This window comes from Ambystoma mexicanum, chromosome 13 (assembly GCF_040938575.1).
Source record: "Ambystoma mexicanum isolate Mex_15411 chromosome 13, UKY_AmexF1_1, whole genome shotgun sequence".
Lineage (NCBI taxonomy): Eukaryota > Metazoa > Chordata > Amphibia > Caudata > Ambystomatidae > Ambystoma > Ambystoma mexicanum.
The window spans coordinates 339,802,844-339,825,808 of NC_090938.1; the positions used below are offsets into that span (position 1 = coordinate 339,802,844).

Sequence of the window (22,965 nt, forward strand, 5' to 3'; positions counted from 1 at the left end):
ATCTGTAGCGCTGGGCCGTCGCCCAGGGGATGTTCCTGGTACACTTTCACCTGGCAGGAGTGAAGAACACTGTCGCCGACTCACTCAGCAGGGAGCTGCTCTCTTGCCACGAGTGAGAGCTTCGGCAGGATCAAGTGGATCTTCTATTCCGACAGTGGGGCAGTCCCCAGATCAATCTGTTTGCGATGGCCACAAACACTAAGTGCCGGAGGTTCGCCAGCAGGTTTCCCCAGCCGTGGAGCATGGGGAATGCATTCTCCTTCCCCTGGGAATTCCCCTGCATTCCCACCGTTGCCACTTGTACTGCGACTCATCAGTCAACTCAGACGGTCCTGGTGCAGGATGATCCTCGTCGCACCAGCGTGGACAAGGCAGATATGGTTCCCAGACCTTCTGGAAAAAATAAATGGTGTGGGATGTGCTGACCAATCTGCGGATCACATTTGCAATGGCCAAACAAATACAGATGTGGCTCCTACAAGCTCTAGGAGAGGATTCATGGCCAGAGAAGGCAAGAAAGTAAAATTAGACAAATAAACATACTGTATCTGAAAAGAAGTGAGAGTTTCAAGCAGCAAGGAGAGGCAGGGCAGATCAGTAAAATCCAAAATGGCTGGCCCACCTCTTTTAGCCTCTGTTTAATTTGCCACACACTATAGGAGTTGCAGGACAGAAGCTTCAGCAAACAATTGTATCAGAGCTCTACAAATAAGCCACAGCTCAACCCCATCTATCTTTTTGTCAGCTCAGAGTGGGGCCAGGGCACCATAAAACAAGCTCCAGTGATTTGATTGGCTGTAGGAGAGGAAGGTGGGTGGAGTTTGGCAAAAGCTAGAGTTTATCCCAAGGAAGAAAGGAGACTAGAGAAGTGAGTGCAGTGGTGGTTTGGTTAGAGGACAAAGGGGAAGAAAGAGGTTGAGAAAAATAGACCATTTGACCAGACAGCCAAGCAGGCAGATGCTATGTAGCACATGGAGGCAGTTTGCAAGAAAGCCAATCACCCAGGAAGCTAGGTGGAGGAACCCAGGAGGACCAGGGAGCGAGCTGTTCAGTGAAGAAGTCTGAACATGGCACTAGTAGTACGAAGTGCACATAATAATGAATTGACAGAGGCGATAACAGCACAGGTGATTGGAGGTATTGATGTGAAGATGGTGGTTAAGGAGAAGGAATCTGTGAAATCAGAAGAGAAGGTGGTGTGACAAATCCAGAGTATTTGTCCCTTCTCCCCAAGGGGGAGCCACTCCCTTTGAGGCTAGGTAGGTGAGCTTGCTCCACAAGACCCTGCCTAGGGGTCTGGGCAAGTGTGACCTCACTGGGAGTTACTCTCCTGTACCGGACAAGGACTCCCATGCCCAAAGGTGACTCCCTATGCAGGACACGTTCTCTGCATACATGGGAATGCCTTGCATCCAAAACACTGTGTCCTCCTTCTGTTTGGCTGTAGGTAATGTGGGAACCAACACATTATCTGAAAACAAAGGCAATATCCCTTTAAGAAGGAATGAGTATGAATGCAGGACAAGGTGACCCAAATGGTTAGAGAGAGCACCGTATGCAGGGGAAGCCACCTGAAGTCGGAACTCCAAGGAGAGGCAGTGCTGAGTGCAGCCGAGGAGCATGCAGCAGTCCAAGAAGCAGGGAAGGCAATTCAGAGACGCCGGAGGACCAGCGTAGCAGACAGTAGTAAAACGACTATCAGGATGGAAACGGAGGAATCATCCGAAGAGGTGGCATGACCACAGAGGTGCCGAGGTGGGCCTGGGCCCCTCCTATCTATGCCAAAACCTGTATGATAGGAAGCGAGAAAAGCATTCACCAGCCGGCTTTCAGGGAACTCAGTGTAAGGAACTCATGGTGGCAACAGTAAAGACAGACACAAGTGATCACAGTACAAGTGTGTTTATTAAACTGTATGAATGGGTGAGAAAAACACCTAATCTAAACATAAAACTAAGATGGGAGCAAGCTACAACCATCAAATAATAGGGCAGTCCTAGTAGTGTCTTGTAAACAAAAAAGGGGCCTATACAAAAGAGTGTGGGATAATGTTCACCAGAAAAGAAAGTGTTCACAAAATGATAGGCCAGGATGGTATGGCTGGGTCTCCCTTCCCCACGTTTTGGGCACGGGACCAGGCATAACTCATGGGCACAGCACACTCCTGTGCCTCTCTAGCACGAGGTTCACAATTCCACTCAACGATATCGGAACCTTCAGTGGCCAAGTCCCTTTTCTACAAAGTCACTTGCCTCAGAAGGCCTGATTGATCAAAAACAACAAATCTGCCACCACAAAGGTGACATCTGCTGCCTCCTTGAAGAACTACACCTTGATGTCCTTGGTCTTACTGCAACATGGTTCACGGCCAGCTCTGTCACAAGCTTTGACACTCTCCTCCCTCATGGCTACAAGATCCTCTCCGCACCAAGATCCTCCCGGTCCGGTAGGGGGTAGCCCTGATCTTTCCTGAGTGGATTCCTGCCTCTATCATTCCCACTCAGACCTACTCCTCTTTTGAATGCCTTGTCTGTAGGCTCTCTCTCTCCTACCCATTCTCTTACTGTGGCTACCATCTACCGGCCTCCTGGTCAAATCACCTAATTTTTCTCTAAGTGGACTGACCTCTCCTCCTCCCTTCTGACCTCTACCACTCAACTATTCCTCCTCAGTGACCTCAATATCCATTTAGACTGTCCTTGTTCCTCCTCTGTACTCTTCTGTGACCTCTGCAACTCCCTCTCCCTGTCCATCCTCCCCTCTGGCCCGACTCACTCTGCAGGGCACACACTTGAAGTCGCGATCTCCTCTGACCTCCCCCTCTCCATTCCTCTGACCACTCCTTCCTCCTGGAGCGATCACTCCCTCCTCTCCGCTCATCTCTCCCTCTCTTCCCCCCCCCAAGCCAAGCCGACCCCAACACTGCCACCTACCTTCTCGGACATCCGGCCCATGAAGCGTGTGTCAGTTGAGGCTTTTGCTGCCACCTTCTCGCCACCCCTCTACCTCTGGCTGTCTCACATCCTGACACAGCCCTGTCTCTGCTCTACTCTTCAATTTCTGATAATCTTGATGCTCTTTCCCATGTCATGAGGATCCGTTTGAAGTCCAAAGCCAAGTGCAATTCGTGGTATGACTCCGACCTAGCTACACTTAAATGTAAGTGTAGGGCAGGTGAGAGGAAATGGAGGGCTTCTTGTTCATCCTCAAACTGGCCTGTCGCCTGCTCCAATGGCAATACCGACTCTCTGTCCTCACCAAGAAGAGAGTCCACATTCAAGCTTGTGTCTCTGCTGCATCTAACAACTCGGCCGAACTCTTTAAAATCTACAAAGAGTTGGCCAACCCTGCTGCAGTCTCTACCCGTCCTGTTGCCTCCCAGGCTCTTTGCAATGCCCTTGCCTCTCACTTTATCTCAAAAACCCAGGACATCCTGTCCACCCTCTCCACCTCTTCCCCTCCTCTCCCCTCTCCGTCTGTGCTTGCTGACCCTCCTTCAGCCACCCCCTCACCCTCCTTCTCGTCCTTCCCGCTTTTCTCCCCTGATGAGGTCGCTAGACCAGCCGATCTATGAAAGCCTCATCAAAACGGGTTCATCCCTGTTCCTCTAAAACCATCAAGGACCACATTGACACCCTCGCTCCGGCCCTTGCTGATTTTTGCAACCACTCCTTTGCCTTAGGATCCTTCCCCTCCCCTCTGAAGCACTCCTTTGTGCATCCTCTTCTCAAGAAAGCCACACTGATCCTTCTTGTCCGGCTAACTATCGCCCAATTTCCATTACTCCCTTTCTGGGCAAACTCTTGGAAAAGTTGGCGATCTCTCAGCTTAACCTTCATTCCAATTCTGTTGGCTGTCTCCATGACCACCAGTCTGCCTCCAGAGCTGCCAGAAGCACAGACATTACTCTTCTGAACATCTGTGAAGATCTGCTCTCTAACATTATCTCGGGAGGATAGCTCAGCGGCAACGTGATCGCCTTGGAAGCAAGACGACACGGAGCAACACAGGTTCGATTCCTGGGTCCGCGCTAAGAAACCTCTGGGTATTAAGCGTGTTATAAATAACCTTTCATATGATCATATAAACATTCCCCCTGTCCTCATCCTTCTCGATCTCTCTTCTGCCTTCGACATTGTCAACCATACCATCCTGCTCAACCGTCTCCATGATAACTTTGGTATCACTGATCAGGCTCTGGTCGGGCTGACCTCTTTCCTCTCTGATCGACTCTCCCAGGTCCAACTTGGGTCCTTCCTATCATCTACCTTCCTCTCTACCTGTGGTGTTCCACAGCGGTCTAACCTCTCGTGCTGGCTTTTCAACCAATACCTGGTAACTCTTGCCCACTGCATTGCCATTTTCTGCTCAAATTTCCAGTGCTACGCTGACGACACTCGACTCATTTTCAGGCTGCCCTCGGCCACCTCCTCTCCCATCTCTGATTGCCTAACTGCCATTCAAGATTGGTGTGCCGCCAATGATCTTTGTCTGAAGGCCAGCAAGACGGAGATCTTCTTCATCGGCATACCTTCACCATCCTTTCCCCTCACTCTCTGGCCGGCCGGCCTCCCTTGGCCCTCCTCCTACCCCCACCTGCGAAGCTAAGAACCTCTGGATCATCTTTGACTCCACCCTTTCCTTCTCCGCCCACATCTCTGAGGTCTCTAAAAAGTCAAACTTCCTACTGCACCTCCTCAGAGGTACTCTGCCTTTCTTCTCCTTCCCCAGAAGCTCATGGTCTCCGAAGCTCTGGTTCTCTCTAGGTTGGACTATTGTAACAGCCTTTCTAAATCTACCTGCCTCTCCTCTTCGCCCTCTGCAACTAATCCAGAACAGGATTGCAAGACTTGTCCTTGGTATCTCTCCAGCTCTGAGATCTCCCCATTGGCTCCCAGTGGATGCAAGCATGCAAGGATTAAATTCCATTCCTTCTGCATTGTCCACAAGGCTTTCTGGGGTCTGGGTCCAAAATACCTTCAGCTATCCCTCCGCAAATACCTCACCTCTCAAGCTCTTCTCTCCTCTAACTCCCTCAGGGTCAGTCATTTTTCAAAGAAACAAGCTGAGGGTAGATCTCTGTCTTTGGCTGGGGCCTCCCTCTGGACAGCCTCCCTGCCACTCTAAAACTTGAGGAGTACCATCTCCGGTTCCGGAAGCACCTCAAGACCATCCTCTTTGCTTCTGCCTTCGCTCCCCCTCTACCCTGCTGATCTGTTCTCTCTTGGCACTGTGCACTTGGCCACCCTCTGTGCTTTGGATCCAGGTACCTGCTCACCCTGCCACCCTCCCGCACTGCCTCTGGGCCACCCCTTGCAATGTGATCTGTATCTGTACCCATACAGCCCCCCCTTTTTTCTTCCTGCACTTATCAGACCTACCCTGTCTGCTGCCTTAAACCCAACACTTGCCAATTGCTGGCTGCACTACCACTGTTTGTTGCCTTTATTTATTATTATTTATCTGTTTCTCCTTTGCTCCGCACTCTCCACTTCTCCCCCCCTTGCATGCACTTTAACCCCTCTCCCATGCACTTGCACATACTCAATGTCACTGGGCCTAGTAAGATTGTTTTGTTCTCACCTGTTCCCCTCCTTTGCCTTGTCGCGCTCTGAAACACTTGTGTACGAGCGCCATATAAATAAAATATCAATATCAATATAAAAAATAAACAAACAAAAGTTCCCCAGTGGTCTTTGGGCAATTGCTTTTCACCCCTTGGATCTCCCTCCGCTGTGCTCGGATCCTTCTTGCAAGGTGGGCCTCACTCTGACGGGTTCACTACAGCCTATTACTCTGAAAATCAATACTATCACGAAGCAGGATTTACTTCTTAGCTTTTCCCTTGGCATCCTTCCGTCGGGTTCACATAGCCATCTTTAACACAGTTCATGGATTTCTAACACAATTCATGCTTTGCTTCATCTCATCAGAAAGCGTGTCAACATAATGTCCTTGATCAGTAACATGTCATGCAAAGGGTGGGATGCAGAGTAACTCTTACACCAAATAATCAGACCGACTCAGGAAGTTGGCAAAGTCTCATTTGACTGTTTTAATATCAATTGTCTAAAACAGGGAGTTGCAACGTACATCAACGGGCGTTCACCCGAGCTCTCAGTCCATTTCACATAAAAACAAACTTACATACTAAAAATGTGTCATAAATGACGTTATACTACGTGGCAAATAAGAAAAACCTACGGGGGATTGTGGTTGGCTCAAGGGGAACATCTAAGTATACTTTCTATAGGGACTGGGATTGTGATAGGACATCTACTGTCAGGTGGACAATTTAAGCCTGCCTCGAGTGCAAGTCAGCCTCAACACTTAAGTACACAGAATACTATTGGCTCTTTAACTATAAGGCCATTCGTTATATGGCCTTCTACAATTGGTTGGTACGCCCGTACCATGTCTGGAACATTCGGCTCACTAGCAACACTGAAGCTCAGACCCAGGTGCCAGGGGGTGAACTTGATTTCACCTCCCCACCCAATTAGCCCCACATCTCTCATCGTCCATGCCTTCTGCCATGCAGACTGTGGCCTTGCAGTAGATTCTCTTTTCTGGGAATACAAGGGAGTACGGGTACATGCTTATCACAGTTATGGTCGGCATGCCCAACTCCTATTTCCATCCTCGGCTCACGTGACAGGAGATCGCAATTTGGGCCATTTAATTGTCTCAAATTAATAAACTTGGCACTCATGGTGTTCCTTCCATGCACCTTGATGAGGTATAATTCAGCGTTTCACGTTCACTGCTCTTTAGATAACCAGTTCTTGACTGCCTTTAGTCTTGACACCAGGCCAGACGGCCCTTCTCGCTTCTTCCATGCTCCCAGCTAATTCTTTGCTGCGACACAGTTTTCGATCCGTCTTTCTCCGTGGGTATGAGTTTACTAAAATTGTGACACTGATGTCCAGTTTCTATACATATAGTGGCGGATTCGCCTGCAGTATAGCCAGCTTCTATGATCACTTAGTCTAGTTGCGTGGCTGCATCTGTACATTCATTGAACAGTTTGCATCTTCTGCAGTGTGTCACACACATGCAATCTTCTTATCTGCTCAGGAACGTTCACTTGATTCCTTATTTCATGAGTTTCTATAAGATCCATACATCATCTTCTTAATATTTTCTTAGTGCATCACTCTCACTTCTTCCGAGAGATTATCATCTCTTCAAGCATACATCTGGTATGGCTTTCTTAACAGATACCCTTTCTCGAACATTTGTTGCAGTATGGCCACAATTAATGGTGTCAAGCATGGTGCAGTTTCAGACTTCCAACATACCGGCAGTAGGGGGGCGGGACTTCCTACAGAAGCATTCGGTTGCTCCTCTACACACGGTTTCCCTTCTCCTAGCTTTCTTTTGGCAGTGGGTCAGACTTTCGATTGTAAAAGGGATTTGATGTGACCCTTGTAGGCCCACTGTGACACCTCACGCTGCCCTTTCCTAGGGCCTTCTGGTACTTTTCAACACAAAACAAAAGGGACCAGCGAGAGTCCTTCAAGTGAGCACTTCGGCGACACCTGACCTCTCTGCGTCTGGCCCTTCTTGGGCTGTCCCAAAAGTTCAAACACACACAAGTTCTTTGTTCCCAAGTTTCTTGCGTTCATATAATGTTGCCACTTGCAATCTTGGGCTCAACACAGTTCGGTTTGCGATCAGCTTCCTCCGACTTTTGTATAAATTTTGCAGTCCTTTGCGTTTTTGATTTCCTGTAATTGGCGATTTCTTACTGTGCAGTAGTGAGTGATTTCTTTGTTACCTGGATGCTGCACTTGTTGGAGTGTATATTGCAGCTGCTGCAATATTAAAAAAACAATTCTTTTTAACTGTACACTTCCTTGGAGTGCGCTTCCGGTATTCCTTTTCTGAACTTTTAAATCATACAAAGATACATCTTTGATTGGTTATGCACATCTTTGTTTTTTATTTCCTTTCAAACATAAACTTTCTTCTTTAAATAGCCATATCCCTTTTGTCTCTCGACACGTGTTTCTCCACGTTTAACGCATGTGGTTCATCAGGAGAGTTTTCAGTTTTTTCGAATTCAGTAATATTCTCAACTTTTAAATCCTTTTGTTAAAGTTATTTTTTTCCCATTTATAGCAAAACATTTATCCTTTCTTATCTTCCAGAAAAAATATATGGGATTTCTTATTTATCCCGGTATGATTGCCTTCAATCCTTCTCATTCCGTGCTTCCTCCGACTCACCGGTTGTGCTGAACCCGTTGGCTTGTCTTGCTTCTGGAGTCAAGGATGGTACCACGGTAGCCAGCATGCCTCCCCACCTGTGTTATCAATGCGGGAGGCCCCCTTGTACCGTTGAAACCTGCCACACCACACGCCAGCTGTACTTCCCGGTCTTGTGATTCCCTTTTCGGAGGCTTCGCAGGTCTGAGTTGAAAAGGGCAAGGACAGTTCCCCCTTCGTCGTCCCTCCAGGTCTCGCCGCTTTTCTCCTCCGTTTGAACTGCCGGCCCGGTGTAGCTGTTTCCTCGTGCGGTCGTCCTTGCTCGTAGTGTGCTCTCATGATCTTTTATCCTTGTGGGGAAGGTAAAGGGCCGTCAGGTGTGCGTGGTCACTGTCAATTGCCTGACTCTGCTTGATCCATGTATTGGGACATGCCAGGTAAACAGAGTTAGTCTGTTGTCTTTCTCTCTGTAAGTGCTTGTGTCGGAAAAGGGGGGGTGGAGCTTCTAAATATCCTACAGAGTAAGATGGGGACAAGGTGTTACAAGGAAGGGGGTACCGCATCTCAACCTTTGGTCTCCCTCTTCCACTCCCTGAAGACCCTCCATCCAGGTGATACTTCCCCACTGGTTCACCCCCAGGAACTGGATCCAATAGCGATGGTCGTGTCTTGGCCACCTGGATAACAGATCTCCGGGGACTAGCGGGTGAGACACCTTCAGGTTTCTCAGAGCAGTGAGTTGTAGAGAAGCCGAGACCAGAGCAACGAGAGACGAAATGGAAGAGAGGAAATTGACCTGCGTGAGCTGAGCCTCGCGAGTCACCCATTGCTGATGTAGGTACAGGGGTGGCCAGGAGAAGCAGGTGCCTGCCGAGAGAGAGAATAAATAAGCAAAGAGGTTATGATTGTGATACATGTGGGAACGGAATAATGAATGAGTAGAAACTGATATGAGGAGCTATTCAAAAACCTAAAGCAAGGAAAAGGTTGTGAATCTGTAACGCTCACCTGACTCCCACGGGGGCGCTGGCCTGGTTCGCGCTGCTGTGACCTCGTCTAAGGTGATGCGCAGGGTTCGGAAGACGGACTGGACCGGGCCCCAGATCTGGCTTGTCTGACTCGCAGAAGTATCCTTCTGTAGGTGAGAATAGGGGGTTAACTGTCTGCGGGGTAATGCAATCGACCTCCCACTTACCCCTCTCACCCTCCTCAAAACCCTGCTGTGCTTCCCCGTAGCGTCTCACCTTAGGGTCTGGAAGGACGAGCTCTCCATCCTGCTTCTGATGCAGGGGCGCGTTGGTATCCAGTTACGTCACTGGATTTTCGGATGGGTGAGAAACAAACTTGCTTGGCTTCCAGGTAAGTTTTTCTATAAGTGGTTCCCCTTGTGTCCATGCATTAATGTTCTAATGCTAGTGTCTTTTTCCCCATAGGGGCCGGGGTACGGAATGCCGGGGAACAGGCACCGACCCGAGGTGAGCGGTGAAATCCTTGTGGAAATCAGGTAAGTCTTTAATGAGTGTTTTGGTAATGTCTTTTCATTCACTCATTAACGCTGATGTCTTTTTCCCCTTAGGGGCTGGGGTCCGAAAATGCCTGGATGCGGCGCGGACCCGAAATGAAAAGGGAATGACCCAACAGGTAAGTCTTGACATGGAGTTTTAGCTTCCCTTTTCCCTTATTTCTCTCACCTTTGTTCTTGTCTTTTTCTCCCTAGGCGCGGGGGCGCGACTGCGAATACGGATGGTCGCTGCTGAACACGGAGGCGCCCTGTAAAGGTGAGTAGAATGCGGCGCTGCAGCGATCGATGCGATGTGCTTTAAAAAATAAATGTCTTCCTTTTCAGGATTGTCGGCGAAATGTCTCTGGGATGCAGATTTAGCAGGTGAGGCCTTTTCCTTCTTCTGTTCTCTTGTTCCCTTCCTTTGCAGGTGATTCAGGATGCTGGCAGGTGTGGCAGAAGTCAGGATGCAGGAGCAGACACGGTGAGCGTCCAGCTGCTAGATGCAGAACAACGCGAAGCACGTGTGGCTGATCGGGTGTGGTTTAAATAGCCTTGGAAGAAGTTCTTAGAATGTGTCCTTCCTCCAATCAGGTATGTATCCTTCCCCGACCACGCCCGGGTGGTAAATGAGTCCCACAGGTAAAGTAGTTCCTTTCAGGCCTCAAGGAGGCCGGGGTTCTGCAGCATGGTCTGCATCAGGTAAGTACACCCAAACACTTTCATAATGAGCCTGGCGCCTGTGGCGCCAGGACTGACGCTTTCTATAAGCCTGGCGCCATAGGCCAGGACGCTGTCCAAAGGGCCCCCATAAGGGGTTGCTGGGACCTTCCCAGGGGACTTGATGTCTGCTTTCGGGGACGCAGGGCCTGAGCCGGCTCCCCGGGAGCGGGCATCGTGACAGAATCGTTAAGATAGTGGAAACAACTATTGTGGGGAAGAGAGCAAACACCAAGAAGTGATTTCAGGAGAGACATTTGTTGAGTGGGAGACCCCTTTAAGAAAAGTTGTGAAACGTATTGGGAGTTGGGAGTACACAGTGAAATACACCAAGAAAGAAGGAACCTGATAAAGCCATTGCAGAGATGGGGAACTTTCAAAACTAATAAGTCAAAGGAACAACTCTGAGCGAAAGGACGGTGTTTAGGAGACTACACTCAAAAGAACAATTTTAAGGGTCACTTGATCAGGAAAACAAGCCCCACCAATAGTTGGGAACAGCTGCATGAGTTCATGAAAGAGACAGTACATTAAGAGAGGAGATCATCCTAAGGAGTGGTTTTGGGATACAAGAGAAATTTATATATTACACACTTGTACAAAACCAGAAAACTCTTGAAGAAGCCGCAAAACAAAACGGCAAAAGGGAGGCCACCAGAAGAGAGAGACTCTTTTGCATCCAGTTTGGTCAGTATTATTAGTGGTAGGGTCAGGTAGCTTTAGGTTTGGGCTGAGGACATTTTTGATTTGTGTCTTCCTCACGACAGACGACCTTAATGTAATTGTCAGGTAGGGAATTTCCCTATGGAGATAGGGTAAAATGGGCCTTTTATATTATTTCAAATAAAAGCTCTTCCAAATGTCTGTGTGTGTTGTGTCCGTCTCCTTCTTCCGACTCGCCAACGTGGTTACAGCAGAGGGGGTAGAAGATGTATTGTTGTGAAGGAAGTAGGAGGAAGAGATCAGCAGGAGGCAAAGAAAGCTTGAGAAGCATTATTGGAGAAGGTTGCTGAGTGAAAGGAGGAAGTTGGTGAGCTTCAGGAATAGGTTGCCATTCTGTCAGAGAAACTGAATATTAAATGGGGAGTATAAAAAGAATGTGTTAGCACTAGTATAATGAAGAATTTACAGAAGGGTTGGCTCCAAAGTATTACAAAATTGGCACTCATATCCCAAGTGTCATTATCAGACACTTATCAGACATATCATTATAGAGTAGAAAAAGGTTCTTGTAATTTTTTGTGCCTCTACCAAAGAATTTATCATTGAGTCTTCATTTAATGAATGGTGTCATTTTAATGTGGATTGAGAACTGTGACTTTAAAAGAACTTTACAATGTCCACATTTGCACAAAATAGGATTAATCGTAAAATAATGGATGTATTTTGTCCCGTCCTCTGCAATCCTCTGGCCTACACATGTTTCACTTTGAAAAGAGCTTTTCAGGGCCATATAATGTCATTTAGAAAGTGCAGTTAGTGCTTGACTGGTTACTTCCACCATTTCCAATATGAAATCAGAAAAGTTTCTATACGAATAAATGTCTAGCTGCTGACAAAGAATCCAGACAATACAGTGATGAAATGATTATCAACACTGGTAATAAGTATAATTATTTCACATTTAAATAAAAATGGAAAACATTTTAAGAGGTACGTAAAGATATTTAAAGAGCTAAATATGAAATATCAGTTAGTGACACATAGCAAATAGATGGACGGTAGCATAAATTATACAATTTGTTATAGACTTTTAAGGCATAATTAAGGGAAATAAATAAGCCATTATAATGTACATTATATTTATAGATGATTATATTGCCGGGTCATCAAACCTCACCCTAGTTGGGGGTCGAAGGTTAATAACTTTGAGATTGTATTGATCCATTATGTTCAAAAGTACATAATGGATATTAGTTTTCTAGACATGAAATTAAAAGTGACTTGTATCTTTTGGAGGGATGATTAGTAATCAAATACCATTGAAGAATATGGCCATCTCTTAAGGTGCGTGTTCTTAATTATTGCTATTGTTTTTAGATGTTGAGCTCTGTTAAAAGAATTATCTGCTATGTGAGCGAAAATAAAACCCAAATGTTAACAAATGAGAAAACATCTCTACAAAGATTTATTGCCATTAAAGGTTTACAGTTCTGACACATTTAGTAACATGTTGATGCCTTTAATAATTCATACTCCTTAAAAGTGAAGCATTAATCATATAGGCTTATAGACCTTCCCAGTCAGTTTTATTAATGCTCTTGTATACAGTGCTCCAGATAAGATTTTGAACTGGGAGTATTTAACTCCCTATTTTTAAAGTTGTGAGTGCAATGTTAGCGAGTAAAAAAGCAAGTTTCTTTCCCAATGGGATTATTTTATAAGCGAGTAAAAGCAAGTTTTAACTATAAAACAAATGTTTAGTAATAAATATTTCTTTGCACCTAGTTATTCATCCACATTAAAAGATACATGTGTACCTCTTCTGATCAGACAGTAGCAATAATAGTGTTTCCTGTGGAACTACTGGCCCAAACATATCCAACCGGCTGTGTGTGGAAAGCAGGGAGATAAGCTTCTGTGTGTCAGTTTCCTATTTTTTGTTGTTGTAATTTTACTCCCTGTTTTTCTTTTTTGGGAGTATTTGCCAATTTTTAGGCAGTAAAAGTGGCCGATATACTCCCAGCCCTACAGATAAGGGGTGTATCTGTGCCTACAGATTTTGTGTGATTTCTATGCATATGTACAAATATTATAGTGAGAATGATGTAAAACAAATACTGTTTCATTTCCCTTACTTGAGAGGAACTTGCTAGTTCCTGATTCAAACCGGAGTGGTGTGTAAACCTCAGGGAAACACAGAATGCTTGTGTTGACGTTGCGAGAAACGTCTTTGTGATGTTCAACATGAAGACATCACGTATTGCAAATCTGGGTTTTCATTCTTAAGCGAGTGAGAGTGCCATCTTGGAATGGAAGAATCCTTTTAGAAAGAATGTTGCACTAGCTTTGCCATGTTAACGTCAGATAGATGATGGTACAAGCTACAAGTTGCAATATATTAATGCAATTTACCACTTCCAATAAGTATATTTGATACATTTTAGTAATTGACTGTGAGAGCAATTGAATATAATGAGAATAATATTGTGTTGAAATGGGTCGGTTGAGGTTTTCATGCTCGGAAATACATATCATTTGCACTATCAAATATTTTGAAAATTGAAAGGTACATTTTTCTCGGTGATTTTATTTTCGAGTGTTCAAGTGAAAACAAAGATATAACAAAAATGTAATATCAATTCAGAACTGGGATGGCAATGTTACTGATAGGAACACATTGTGTTCATGATCTATGTTGAGTCCTCTCATGACACTGTCTGTATAAAATATCAATTTTGCTTCCTTTTGTTTTTAATTTGTTGTGATAATGGTTCACTGTTCTTGCAATGTGTAGTTCGAACCATCATCCGTATGATTAGGACAGTACATGAGCCTACCGATCCAGGCTCAAAATTTAAAGATGAATTTACTGCTAGAAGCATTTTAATTTTATTCTATTATAAAAAATGTATGTAGCGTGAACATGGCACAAGTGCATCTGATCTCTGTAAAGATAAACATACAATATTTCTGAAAATACATACAAAACAAAAACCATTAACAATGCCTAAGCAGAACATCAAACAGTAAAAGAATTACACAATATCTACAAAAATCATTTATCAAATTCAGATAACAATGACAAATGAATTGAAAACAGACTTCCATCGCCATGTTTTCAGAGCTTTCTTGAATTTCAAGTAATCAGGAATCAAAGGAAGATATGGAGGCAGGGGATTCTATGGTGACACTGCAATGCTGGAAAAAGCCCTCTTCATGGTAGAAGAGTGTGTACATATCAGAGCTTCAAGTCATTACAAATCCTGGCTCTTAAGGTTTGTGTGCCAGGTAAATGGGATCCTGCAAATGTAGTGCTTTGTTTCAAATACAGATTAATGTAAGACTTGATCAAACATCATAGCATCTGAAGTCCGCCGGTTAGCAGCATGAAACATAGCTTTCAAAGGTGCCAGGGTAGCATGAGGGAACCCTGCTAAAACAGAGTTCCCAAAATCAATTTGTGACAAAACTAAGGATTGTGTCATGAACCATGGACATAGCCCCTTCCGGTCTTCCTGGTCCTGGTCCAGATGGAGAATGTGCTCCTTGATACTTCCAACATGGCCGTGCCCAGTGCCGTGTTCCGTACGTCGGACACTGCACGTTCTATAAATGGGCCACGCCTCCGCGCGTCTCAACGCTATCTCTAGGTAGTGTCTCGACGTGTGTGTACTGCTCGGCGTTACCCTTCCAAGTTCCTGGCCAACTCCCTTATTCTTTCTTCCCTTTTCCCCTGTTTCCAGTATCTCTTACCTTTCTTCGATCCTCTTCCTGGACGTCCTGGAACACGCGACTACCTGGAACTTTGAATGCTCGCGCTGGAGTCAGACTCGACTCTCGCGCACTTATACAAGTCCCGGTCCGGCCAGGAGAAGGAGTCCTCTGCGGAACGCCACAAGAAGAGAACTCAGGTGAGCCGGGGGGAAACCTTTGACAGATTGAGACGCCAAACGATCAACACTGATACCGCTATAGAGAAAGCGGTCCAGGACCTCATGCACGGCATGCAGGAGCTAACGACCGAGGTACAGAACTTAAAGGCAGAGAACGCAGCCTTGAAACAATTAGTGCTGTCACGTGACTCTGCCAATAAGGAAAGCGTGATACTGGGTGGCGTGGTAGACAAATACGATGGCTCGCCAAAATGCTTACATGGATTTCTGGATTCCTGCTTGGTGCATTTTACATTCAAGCCCTATTATTTTTCAACTTCCATGGCCAAGGTGGGCTTCATAATCTCCCATCTTACAGGGAATGCGTTATCTTGGGCCACTCCCCTAGTGAACTCTGGAGACGTCCTCCTGGACGATTATGATGCATTTATCCAGGCGCTCAAGTCTATGTTTGACCGCCCCGAACAAGGGTTCAGCGCCCAGGAACGCCTACTTGATTTTCGGCAAGGATCCCAGGATATGCTAACGTTCGTTACCAGATTCAAACAGCTGGTAAAGGAGGCTGATAGGTGCCCTGAAGCGAGTTTCACCTTATTTCGCAGGGGTCTAAATGACGATATCAAGGATGAATTAGCCAGAGTGGCTCACCCCAGTTCGTTTCAGACTTTGGTAGATCTAGCCTTACAAATAGACATTCATATCCAGGAAAGAAGGGCTGAAAGGAAAAAGGCTAAGACTGCCTTTCAACGAACCCCTCCGGAGTCGACTGTGAAATCCGATCCTGTCTCAACCCCTGATAACAACTCTGAACCAATGCAAATAGGTGCCTTTCGTGGGCCAATTACTCCACAAGAAACGATGAGAAGAATTCACAACGGCCTGTGTATGTATTGGGCCTCAGACAAGCATCTCGTTAGAGAATGTCCTTTAGCCCCTCCACGGCGTTCGGGAAATGCCAGCTCCCGGCTCTAGATGGAGCGAGGTTTCGGGAGAAAGATGTCTGCTCCACATCAATCACATCCTTGAACTCTCCTGGACAGAATAACCTGGTGGTGCTACAGGCCTTTCTATCGCCCTCCAAGCACAAGACCTATCCTATACTGGCCCTGGTGGACTGTGGAGCTATGGGAATTTTCATTGATCAAGACTGGGTTATCAGACATAAAATACCATATGAGTCATGGAACATTAAACAGCCGGTAGAAGCAATTGATGGGAGACCTCTCTCTTCAGAACCCATAACCCTACAGACAAAAGAGGTCCGTCTCTCCATAAAACACCACCAAGAGCAGATTACATTCGACATCATCAAATCAGCCCATTACCCAATGGTTCTGGGTATGCCCTGGCTTCAAAGACATAATCCGTACATTAATTGGACAGCAGGGTCATTGTTTCTGGGCTCTGAGTTTTGTATGCCCCACTGTTTATCCCTGGATCTCTCCTTAACACCAGCTATTGAACATTCAGGAGAGCAAAAAACCTCACTCATGGTATCCAACATTGTACAAGTCCCAGAGGTCTACCAAGGATATACTGATGTCTTTTTGACTGCCATAGTCCAGGCTTTACCCCCTCACAGACCCGAAGATTGTGCCATTGAGACAGATCCCTCGGCAGTAATTCCCTTTGGCAGAATGTTTATCCTTTCAGAACCTGAGAAAAAGGCCCTCCGAGAATACCTGGACATCAATTTGGAAAATGGCACCATAAGACCCTCAAAATCTCCAGCGGGTGCCTCATTGTTCTTAGTTCCTAAGAAGGATTCCAAGGAACTCAGACCCTGCCTCGACTACCGTGGTCTAAATCAATGCACCCTCAAAGATCGGTACCCTCTGCCTCTGATTTCAGATATCCTGGAAGCTGTCAGAGGCGCCGTAATATTCACGAAGTTGGACCTCCGGGGTGCCTATCACTTAATCCGTATCCGGGAAGGGGACGAATGGAAGACCGCCTTTAGAACGCCCTTTGGTCACTTTGAATATCTAGTCATGCCCTTTGGATTAGCTAATGCCCCTGCAGTTTTTCAACGTCTCATGGATAGGGTGTTTTCTGACATGCTTTTTCTCTTTGTCATTGTCTATCTAGACGACATTTTGATTTATTCCAAGGATCCCTTGAAACGTGAAGAACATGTCATGGCGGTACTACAACGGCTCCGTGAAAACAAGCTCTTGGTCAAACCTGAGAAATGTCTTTTTCACGTGACTTCAGTTCATTACCTTGGATTCATCCTCAGCCCAGAAGGAGTTGGAATGGACCCTTCAAAGGTAAAGGCCATACTGGCCTGGCCTGCTCCTACATGGTGAAACAGGTTCAGTCTTTCTTGGGACTTGCTAACTTTTATCGAAAGTTCATTCCTACCTTTTCTGAGCTCGTCCAACCGATCGTTGCTCTGCTGAAGAAGGATGTTCCCTTCATCTGGTCTTCCTCGCAAGAGAAGGCTTTTCAACGCTTGAAGACAAGATTCACGCAAGCCCCCGTCCTGGCTCAGCCTGACTTAGATCGCCCTTTCATAGTGGAGACGGATGCCTCCAACCATGCCATAGGAGCAGTCTTGAAACAGGTGCTTGAGGACAAGATGGACCACCCAGTGGCTTACCTCTCTAGAACCCTAACAACCAGCGAAACCCATTACTCCGTCCTGGAAAAGGAGCTGTTGGCAATCTGCCAAGCCTTCACAGAATGGCGACATTTACTCCTGGGTGCTAGATATCCAGTCCAGGTCCGTACGGACCATCGAAATCTACAAATTCTCCAATCTATGGAGTGCAGGAACAGTCGTCGGGCGCATTGGGCCTACTTCTTCGCCCAGTACCAATTCCAAATCACTCATGTTCCTGGATCACAAAACGTGATTGCGGACTCCTTGTCCCGACATCCTGACTATTTAACCACTGAAGATAGGACCTATCCTACAATGTTTCCCAACACAATCTTTATAGCTCAAGCAATCAACCTCTTGGAAGAGATTCGAGCCAAAACCCAGTCCTCTGACCTCTGGAAGGACGTCTCTAGGAAGAATCCCTGGAACTTAAGAATCAAGGAAGGATACTTTTTCAAGGACAATGCCTTGGTCATTCCCACACCGAAACTTCAACATAAAATAATAACTCTCTGCCATGATACTTTTCATTCTGGACATCGTGGTGTAACCAACACGCTCCGTCTTATACAAAGACAGTTTTGGTGGCCGGAAATGAAATGCAAGGTACAAGAGTACATCAAGACCTGTACTGTCTGCAGTCAGAATAAGCACGACAATAAGAGACCGGCGGGCCTTCTATTGCAACCTACACTGCCAACAAGACCATGGGAATGTATAGCTACAGACTTCATCGTGGAATTACCACCTTCCCGGGGTTACACGACCATCATGGTAACCATAGACTTGTTTACTCATATGGCACATTTCACGCCTCTCTATAAACTTCCTTCCTCTTCAGAGCTCACAGGAATTTTCCTAGAACACATTTTCCGTCTTCATGGACTCCCTTCCAAGATCATATCGGACCGAGGACGCAATATATTTCACAATTCTGGAAACATCTCTGTCGTGTTCTAGGGATTCAACGCGCTCTTTCATCTGGATATCATCCACAGACCAACGGGGCCACAGAACGTGTTAATCAAACCCTGGAGCAATATCTTCGTTGTTTCGCAACCAAGGTACAGGATGATTGGTCCCTCCTTATACCCTTGGCCGAATTTGCCTATAACAATTCAGATCACTCAGCGATCAACGTTAGCCCCTTCTATTGCAGTCAAGGTTTTCATCCCTCGGTGTTACCTTCAGTTCTACCACATCCAACTCCAGTACCTTCACTTGATTCCTGGATTGAAACTCTCCTCAACATCCACAAGGAAGCCAAGGAACAATTGGGAAAGGCCCAGATTCGCACTAAGCGATATGCTGATTCCAAAAGAAGACCAGCACCCTCCTATTCTATTGGTGACCAGGTCTGGTTGTCCTCGAAACTATTACCACGACATCTACGCCCTAACAAGTTAGCCCCCCGATATTATGGTCCATTTTCCATAAAAGAAATCATCAATCCTGTTTCTTATCGGCTCAAGCTACCAGACTCCTGGAAGAGAATACATCCAGTTTTTCACACTTCTCTACTCAAACCCTACATCCACTCCACCCGGAAAACCGGCAGACCCAGTACTGTGATTGTGGACAATCAGCTGGAATATGAAGTATCCAGAATATGTGACTCCAGGTACAAACGGGGTCGGCTTCAATACCTGGTCGAGTGGAAAGGCTATCCTCCTAGCGAGAGAACATGGGAACCACTATCCAACCTAAACACCCCTCGATTGCTGAGAAGATTCCATCTCATACACCCTGGCAAGCCTGGTGGGACGGGGTTTCGGAGGAGGCATGCTGTCATGAACCACTGCAATGCTGGAAAAAGCCCTCTTCATGGTAGAAGAGTGTGTACATTTCGGAGCTTCAAGTCATTACAAATCCTGACTCTTAAGGTTTGTGTGCCAGGTAAATGGGATCCTGCAAATGTAGTGCTTTGTTTCAAATACAGATTAATGTAAGACTTGATCAAACATCATAGCATCTGAAGTCTGCCGGTTAGCAGCATGAAACATAGCTTTCAAAGGTGCCAGGGTAGCATGAGGGAACCCTGCTAAGACAGAGTTCCCAAAATCAATTTGTGACAAAAGTAAGGATTGTGTCATGAACCATGGAAATAGCCCCTTCTGGTCTTCCTGGTCCTGGTCCAGACGGAGAGTGTGCTCCTTGATACTTCCAACATGGCCGTGCCCAGTGCCATGTTCCGTACTAGCCTGTACGTCGGACACGGCACGTTCTATAAATGGGCCACGCCCCCGCGCCTCAGCGCATCTCAACGCTATCTCTAGGTAGTGTCTCGACGTGTGTGTGCTGCTCGGCGTTACCCTTCCAAGTTCCTGGCCAACTCCCTTATTCTTTCTTCCCTTTTCCCCTGTTTCCAGTATCTCTTACCTTTCTTCGATCCTCTTCCTGGACGTCCTGGAACACGCGACTTCCTGGAACTTTAAATGCTCGCGCTGGAGTCAGACTCGACTCGCGCGCACTTATACAAGTCCCGGTCCGGCCAGGAGAAGGAGTCCTCCGCGGAACGCCACAAGAAGAGAACTCAGGTGAGCCGGGGGGAAACCTTTGACAGATTGAACTAATAGACAAAAATGAGCAGAAGGCAAATAAACTTAACAGATCTCAAGGAATGCAAATGATAACTATCAGATTTCACTAATATGGACAGACAGACGAAAAGCTAAAGTAAAACCCAAAGATTTAGCTGTAGATGTAAACGCTATAGAAGCCCTTAGAGTATTAGCCTCAAAGAACCAATTACAAAAATGAATTTGTGGAGTAGATACGATCACACATAAAACAGTCTTGGCGTGATTTCATTTTTAAAAAATGGGACACCATCCAAGCTTCAGTGTCCAATAAGCAATCATCGAGACGATGTAAGTCACCCTCAGAAGAAAGATAGTGATGTATATTGACAGAATACTATGCCAGATGGTTCCATATATAAATAGAAAATCATAGGCAACAGGATTGACCCCCTGGGGTACCTCAAATAGCACAGGGAGCAGAAAAGAATGGGCCTGTCCTGCAACAAATAATAGCCTACGATTAGACAAAACAAAGAGTCGGCCATTGAATAACCCATCCTGAATGCCCATTTGCTGAAATAAAATATCAAGGAGCCCTCTGAGGGTACTCTTAACAACTACTCCCCAGGGATCTTCTGCTCAGGTAGCCAGGGAAGGGCCATCGCTTTTGGATCCCGACCATGGGGGTGCAAAAGCGAGGGAGGATCACCTGGGTGGAGGGTCCTTCGGTACTGGGGAGAGAGTGCCTGAAGGCGAGACATGGCATCCCCCCTTTTCTAACACAGGCCTAACTTACCTAACCTCCCTCAGTCTTCATGAGATATTGTCAATCTTATCCCATTTGTCCCTGTAGTTTCCTACCAACTACTCAGAAGAGGAAAAAGCAACTAAGAGTAGTATACACTTCCTATTGCAAACACCACTGCAGTACTGGGACAAAGAAGAGGAACCTGGAGGCACCCAGTACGGAAAATCAGGCATGTCCCCCTAACAGGCTTATACAAGATCAGGCAATTGAGCCTAAGCCCCTGCACCTGCAGCCCGTTAATAGTAGTCAAGAGTATAAAAGGTGGAGCCCAGAATTATGCAAGCTGGGAGAGGAGAGAATTTGCTGTGTTGGGACAAGACCAGAAAGTCGAGATGCCGGCAGCAATCCCGGGAGACCTGCAAGACGGGCTTTGCAGGACCAGGAGGCAGGCAGCAGGCATTGCTGTACAGCAGAGGAACGAGAAAAGCTGTCCGTGCCCAAGTCCGGGTGCAGCTGGAGCTGCGGAAGCCGTTGGGACCAGAGGGGAAGCGGACCGCATGCAGAGCAGAGTAGAGAAGCCGCCATGTGTGGAGCCATGCCCGAAGTGGCAGGCTTTTCCCCAATTCTGGTGAAGACCAGCAGGAGCAGTGGAAACCGCTGTGAGGATCCACGAAAAACCGGAAAGTGTCAGGGGACACTGGGGCACTGGAGCGCTCAGAGGGGACCGTTAATAAACAAGGGTTCACAAGCACAAGCAAGTGCTAAATATATTGAATAACGAACTGAAAGGAATCGTTACTTGAATAGAGCTGCTTGATATTGAAACCGAACTGAAAGAAAACTGCTAAATTGAGCAAACCATGGTGTGTAGAATGGTAAATTAACATTTAAAGTCAAATAGACATATCGAAAGAGCCCACTGCCAGCAAAAGACTAAAGACATATGAAGAATTGAAAAGTGGTTTGAACATTATAACTGCAAAATTGAGAAAGGCTGTTTAAGTATTATAACTGCAAACGTGAGGAAAAGCCGCAAGTATACGATACGCCAAGAATTAGTACAAAAGAGTATTACAAGGAATATAAGTGTGGAAAGTAAAAGCTCAAGACAGAAGAGCCTGTGAGGGGCCCAACAGCATTGGGGAGACTTATGGTTGCGCAACCTGTGATGGGTGGACTGTGTGGTCGGACAACTGCGCCTAGACCAAAGAGTCGCCTACTGTGAAAAGTATAGTCATCAGGAATCAAGCCAAGAAAAAGTATAGGGTTACTGGTTGCATGACCTGTGATGGGTGGGCCGTGTGGTCTGACAACTACACCTAGACCAGGAAACCTTAAATAGTGACAAGCAAAGAACATTGTGAACAAGCTATAAAAAACTGAAACAATTGGTGAAGCAAGCAAAAAGATAAGTGGACCTGTTTTCTTTTGAACATTGAGCAGATGAAACCAGCATGAGTGCAATGCTGAAGTTTGGGGAAGGGAACCCTGAGATTCAGACAACGAGAGTACGCTGTCTTAAGTGAACTGTGCTACATTTGAACTTGGGAAAGGCAATCCCAACACCTCCTCAGTGTGAACTGTGATACATTAGAACTTGGTGAAGGTAAGTTCAGACCTTGATAGAACACTATTGAAGTAAAACTCTATTGGGACCGTATTGAACTTGGGATAGGGAACCCAAGAAGAACTCGAGCTGAAAGCAGCTTAGACTTTACTTTTGAACACTTATTTTGGTTAAGAAAATTCCCACACCATGTTTAGTTATAGTTGTGAGGGTAAGCATAGGTTTTGACACAGACCGACTTTCTGCTTTGGACACTGGGCCTCATCATAAGTTGGGCAGAGCAGTAAAAATGCGCTGGTAATGCTATTACTGCAGCATTACTGCTCTGCTCAACTATTAGTAGGACGGTAAGTCGCCCAGCTTTACCTCTAGGTTGGAGCTGGAGATAAATCTGGTGAGTTACCACCCATTTATGGGTGCTAAATTATGCCACTGTAATTGTGCCCAATATCCCCCATTTGGTCCAGTGGACCCAATGGGAATGGGGGACTTCCCGCCCCCTGCGCACTTCGGGATCCGGCGCAATTTGCGCCAGA

The 22,965-nt window shown here is 46.2% G+C and overlaps 1 protein-coding gene across 3 annotated transcripts in view; it reads left to right on the plus strand.

Moving 5' to 3' along the window:
* The window catches only part of C13H14orf93 (chromosome 13 C14orf93 homolog), an 881,501-nt gene that overhangs the window by 413,390 nt on the left and 445,146 nt on the right, over nt 1–22,965 (plus strand). The window lies entirely within an intron of this gene.